The following is a 6,000-nucleotide window of genomic DNA, read 5'->3' as shown; positions in this document are numbered from 1 at the left end:
GCTGTGGACAAAGGATGGCAGAGTTGCAGCGATTCCTGGAGGGAGGAACTTTAAGATGGAGGAATTTGAAAGAATGTGAAGGACAACCTCTTAAAAAAAATGTAGGTGGAGCAATTCCAGGTCATCCAAACACTTCATCAGCCCAAGATTTATTTTCCTACTTTGAACTAGTTGCCGTTGTGGCATTTATCTTTTGTGCTTTTTAACACATCTTCTGTGACCTTCGTATGATTGCATAAATTGGCCAGGGTACGCGTGGAGCAGTTATTAGGAACCCCTTTCTCGTGTTGTTTCCTGAATTCCCACATTGTGGCGTGATGTGTGTATGGAAACTGCTGCTTCCTCCGCTGGCGGCCGTTCAGCTGTGCTGGAGCTCCTGAGCGCTGGGCCGGAGCTGGGGAAGGGAACGTGCACGGGGAGAATGTTTTAGGGAAGAGAATGTGGATTTCATGCGTCTTTGTTCTTTTCCAGTTCCGATAAAGCTGTTATCTCCAATTGTGTGTGTTAAGCCAGCTCTGTAGGATAAACAGCAGCAGATGAGTTGAGGTGAATACGCCTCAGGCAAGGCTAGCTGCTTTGCAGTGTCTGCATTAAGTGACATTCTGACTTTCCTGGTGATACCTTCTCTCTTTATTCCCCACTATTTCCTTTTAGCGTGTGGGAGGGAGACAGGATGTGTGATTGAAGCATAGTTTATAACTCTCCAGCTCACTGTAGCTTTATATTTTCCTTACAACTCCACCGCACAGCATCTAGCAAATATTTGCTTCCATTAGCCTGTTCTGCATTGTCTTTTTTTTTTTTTTGCATTTGCAAACTGTAAGGTTATGGGATGTTAACAAACCGTTTACGTATATTTCTACATTTGTTCCACTGAAACGTTCCAATGAATGAATGGCAGTTATGAGGGAAAAAAATATATGTTAATATATGCTGCATTTGGGATTTCTAGAATTTGACTTCCTGAATTTTTTTCCAGATCTTTCTTTTCAATGTTAAGAGTTGGGAATGTTGGAAAGGCTTCATTTGCTTAGAGCAATTAAAAGGTAAATGGCTGAATCATGTTATCTCTTCTCACCTGAAGGGCCCTCAGGAACTCCAGCAGGCCAAGTTTCACAGTGCAAAGATTTAACATGTGCCCAGTTTTTGCACATTTAATACTTTTGGAAACCGGAGTCATGGCCAAACGTTACCAAACTGGGACTACTTAATGGGTTCATATTTGCGTGGTCAGGCCTTAGTGTATTAAGTCAGCTATGGACACACTGTGGCAGCTTCTCTCATTTTTTGTTTTGCTCTTTCTTGAAATCACAAGCTGGTGGTTGGGAGCTAGGAGACGAGTAGAAGCTGTGGCTCAGAGATGGTCCTCGGGAGTTCATGGCCAGGAGTGACCTCCCTGGGGACCAGCGCAATTCCAGTGCATTGTATGCACAAGTTAGAGGAGGAGGTGTGTTGTGAGAAAGGCAAGGTACCATTGTTTGTACACAAATACCTCCCTCTGAAGGACCATTTGTTATCTTGGGCCTTGTTTAGACTGGGAATTTTCCCTGATTACAGGCATCAGGCTGGGAGAAGTTAAAAATGTTTACCCCATTGCAGAACAAGAGCTTTGCCTCTCTGATACAGAGGTTGGTACCACTGCAGAGGTGACACTGTTATCGCCATCACCAAGTGCTGTTAGGTCTCCCAAAACAGGGAGAGTGGCTTAAGCCTTTCTTTTTTTCAACATTTTGCTGTCCTTTTACTGGCCTTCTTTGAATGCGGAGACATGCACAAAGGTGGCATGTTCATACTTTTCTGTAAAAGTTGTTACATGTTTAAAGCCAAACTATTTTTCTGTTGAAATTTTACAGTGTGATTCCAGGCGCTAAAGCCTTCAACAAGAAACACCTCTGAATGTGGCTGCCATCTTTTATCATGTGGTAAAATGATGAAACACAGCAAAATCGTGGTTACATTTGGGGAAAATACTGAAGTCTTTCCCATCTCCTCTTTAGATGCAGCTGTGGCAGAGCAGTAGAGGTGTTGGATGTTTGCTGTTTCCATAGATTGAGCCTTGGAAGGCTATGGGATGTGTATTTTAGTTTTAAGCGGAACAATATATACAGGGAACACCTTTAATATCCTGCTTATCCGCAGTTACGATTGCTTCTTGCCACACTTCCAATTACTTTCAGCATTTGGCCAGCAAAAAGTGGGTGAGTCAAATCCTTGGCTGCTGTACACTGGTGTAAATCCATGTAACTCCAGTGACTTACTGGGACAGGTCTGAGACCTCGGGGCTGACTCCTGTGAATGCAGGTGGCCAAGTGACTGGTCATACAAAGTCCCCCCGGCCCCTCTGTGCTGAGCTGCGGGCTCCTGCAGGGCTGAGCAGGGCAGACCGGGATGCGCTCCCCGTCTCGGCCAGCCCGGAGCTCCGCCGCTTCCCGAGCCCGTCTGCTGCGCGCAGTGGCTGCCCGGAGCTCGGAGTGGCGGGGGCAAAATTACAGAATGTCAGGGATTGGAAGGGACCTTGAAAGCTCATCCAGCCCAATCCCCCTGCCGGAGCAGGAACACCCAGATGAGGTTACACAGAAGGTGTCCAGGCGGGTTGGAATGTCTGCAGAGAAGGAGACTCCACAACCTCCCTGGGCAGCCTGGGCCAGGCTCTGCCACCCTCACTGGGAAGAAGTTTCTTCTCATATTTAGGTGGAACCTCCTGTGTTCCAGTTTGAGCCCATTGCCCCTTGTACTATCACTGGTTGTCACCCAGAAGAGCCTGGCTCCATCCTCCTGACACCCTTTCCATATTGATCACCATGAATGAGGTCACCCCTCAGTCTCCTCTTCTCCAGCTCCAGAGCCCCAGCTCCTCAGCCTTTCCTCACACGGGAGATGCTCCACTCCCTCCAGCATCTCCGTGGCTGCGCTGGACTCTCTCCAGCAGTTCCCTGTCCTTCTGGAGCTGAGGGGCCCACAACTGGACACAATATTCCAGATGTGGCCTCACCAGGGCAGAGCAGAGGGGCAGGAGAACCTCTCTGACCTACTGACCACCCCCGTTCTAATCCCCCCCAGGTCCCATTGGCCTTCCTGGCCACAAGGGCCCGGTGCTGGCTCATGCTCACCCTGCTGTCCCCCAGCTCCCTTTCCCCTACGCTGCTGTCCAACAGGCTGGCACCTCCGGCCGCCGCTCAGCGGAGGCGCCGAGCGCTGCCCCCCCGGGACGGCACCGGCTTCCCCGCGCACAATAGCGGCCGGGGCGGCCCCGCGGAGCAACGGGCGGGGCGGGGCCGGCGGGCGGGGCCGGGGCGGTGTTTCCTGCCCGCCCTGGCCGGCCCGCGGGGCGGCAGCCGGAGAGCCAGGCGGAAGGAGGCGGAGGAGGGTGCGGAGCTGCGCGGGTGAGGCTGCTGCTGCTGCGGGGGGGAGTGCGTGCCGGGGACGCCGCCGCTACAGCCCCGCGTCCGGCCCTGCGGCTCCTCCGTGCTCGCCCCGCTGCGCACAGGTAACCGCGGAGAAGGAGGCGCGGAGCAGCGCGGAGCAGCCTCCCCGGCCGCGATGCTGCGGGCCGCCCGTCCCTGCCGGGGCCGCGGGCGCTGCTGCCACTGACAGCGGAGCCTGCGCCGGCCACCGCCACCGGGACGCAGACTTGCCTTCTTTTTTTAACGTTTGTTCTGCCATTCTTGAGATACCGCTATCCTCCTTCCACGGACTGCAGGCAGGTCCTGGCAGACTCTCTTGGATTTTTACCCCTCTATCTTGATTTTCTGTCTGAAAGTATGTTTATTTTTAATAAATGAAAAAAGAATTGAGCCACAAATCCAGTTGATATCGCGTTCCCCTTCCTGTGGAGTTAAAAAAAGTTTACTTCCTCCCCTCCCGTTTTATTGACACTGAGGATGAAGGAGGATTTGCAAGTGAAAGCGCCTTGAAATACAACATCTTTTGGAGGGAGCTCTGCAGTTTGCCTGTTGAGTCTCGAATTCCACCCTTTGCCCCTGCTGAATCCTCTGCTCTGCCCTTTACTCTCTGGGGTAAAAAACCAAACAACAACAACAAAAACCCGAGGGGAAAAAAATACCTTTGGCAGCAGGGAAGCTTTGTGTGGCTGACCCAACGAGCTACAAGTGTCCAGTTTCTGAAAAGAAGAAAACCCTTTTGTCTTCAGCAGATCAGTAGGTAAGAGACATGCTCATGGGGCAGGGGCATTCATTCCTGCAGCCTGAACCTGGGACTTGGCCTGGCTCTCTGTCAGCTTTTGCCCATCGCTTCTCTCTTCTGTAAAAGTTACTCTTCATGTTGCAGAATTCTTGCAGAAGAACACACTTGTCCACCCATTTCACCATTAGCAGTAAACAGCCAAAATTAATAGTGATGTACTTGTGTGTAATTGGATAAAGTAAAACACGGTGGAAGTCGGTGAAGTGGGTTTGTGTCAGGCTGTGTTTGAAAGCAGCCGCGTTTCTTGTGGTGCTCTTTTCAGAGAATAATCACGGTCATTGTGCTTGTAATCCACGTGTCAAGATTGTCTTTGCTCGTCATGCTTCACAGAGAAGCACGTATGTGCATTTATATATGCACGTGTGCAAACAGGGCTTCCACAATCACTGGAGATTTCTTGTTTCACCCTGGAATTTGTTTTACATTAAGTGCTTTACTACTGTGTCACAAGGTGTAAGTGTTGAACCCGTAATTAACACGCCTTACCAGATTATTGAACATGGCGAGGCACATGCTTGGCACTGTACAGAGTGAGTGTGAGGATATGTTTTCTTTGTTTGGAGGTTTTTTTTAAAGACTGAAAACGCAGCAGGGACATGTGCATGTAATAACTGGACGGAGGCCCAGTCTCTGTGCAGGGAAGCATATTTTGTAGCATACTCCGTTCTCTGGGGTCCAAGTGCTGGATGTGTGCTGGTTTGCAAGTGATAATACCGCTGCAAATTTCTGATTTTCCTTCTCCCCCAGCTCTGTACTCACTTCCCACGCCCAGAGTTTCATTGCTACCAGCCTTTTGTGCAAGGGAAGGACCTGTGGGATTGGTGTGGCTGGTAGACTCCTCTTTGCAGGGAGGATTATATTGTTCCCTGTGGAAACACACAGCATCCCCCAGCAGGAGGATGGGGCAGTTTATGTGCTGAAACCAGCCTTGACATCACGCTCTTTCCCACTGCGTGGGTTCTTCTGTAGATGATACAGGAAATGCTAAATGTTGGTCTGCTCTGGTCTCTGTGCCTCTTTTTTTCTTTCTTTTTCTTTTTTTTTTTTTTACCCTCTCTCCCTTCCTCTCCACTGGAGGGATTTCTATGGGAGGAGAAAAAAAAAGACAAGACAGGTGACTGACCAGGATCCACCTTGGGGCACAGGACATGGCACAGGTTTTGGCTGCTTTCTCATTTTTTTCTGCTCCCCTTGGCTTTTTCTGGGGGCTGAACCTTTCTGCCAAATCAGGGTGGGAACACAAGAGCCATCCTCTTGAGCTTGTGCTGCTCCTGTGTGAGTTACAGCGTTACATTGGTTTTTCAGCCCTGATACAAAACGTGAACCCTACCCTGTTAAATCTTTGGGTCAGGCTTTAATCAGGGTTACCTCAGTGCCTGCTCCTCCTAGGAGCAGGGCAATAAGCTGACGCTGGAAAAATTTGTCCCATAGTTGAAGCTGCATGTTCATCTGGGGCACTTGGTCTCCCTCTTTTTCTCCAGGACGTTTATTTGCAACATAACCCCTGTCCTTAAAACATTCCTGGGAGCCACAAACACAACCCAGGATGATCAGTTTCTGCTCTAGTGCTTTCTCGAGGACAGGGTAGGATTTCCAGGAGGAGGGCAAGGGGCACCTGGTCTTCGCCCAAGCTCCTTGTCTGATTCTGGAGATGTTTTGCAGCCAGTGCTGCCTGTCCTGGGCGGGGGGCCGGAGGCAGACAGGGAGCTGGGCCGTGCAGGGGGACGGGGAATTGCACTGGTGCTGGCATCTTGTGATTTTGGTATTGTTTGGCACGACACATATTTAAATTGTAAT

At 50.2% G+C, this 6,000-nt stretch overlaps 1 protein-coding gene across 1 annotated transcript in view; it reads left to right on the top strand.

Moving 5' to 3' along the window:
- The first annotated feature begins 3,341 nt into the window (after window positions 1–3,341).
- AMOT (angiomotin) overlaps window positions 3,342–6,000 on the top strand; it is a 51,517-nt gene continuing 48,858 nt past the window's right edge. The window contains exon 1 of the mRNA XM_065643339.1: window positions 3,342–3,383. The gene's annotated coding sequence lies outside the window, so the exon portion shown is untranslated. The remainder of the gene's footprint in view (window positions 3,384–6,000) is intronic.

This window comes from Caloenas nicobarica, chromosome 12 (genome assembly GCF_036013445.1).
Source record: "Caloenas nicobarica isolate bCalNic1 chromosome 12, bCalNic1.hap1, whole genome shotgun sequence".
Taxonomy (NCBI): domain Eukaryota; kingdom Metazoa; phylum Chordata; class Aves; order Columbiformes; family Columbidae; genus Caloenas; species Caloenas nicobarica.
The sequence above is the reverse complement of the archived record's forward strand: the minus strand, read 5'-3'. Positions and strand labels throughout refer to the sequence as shown.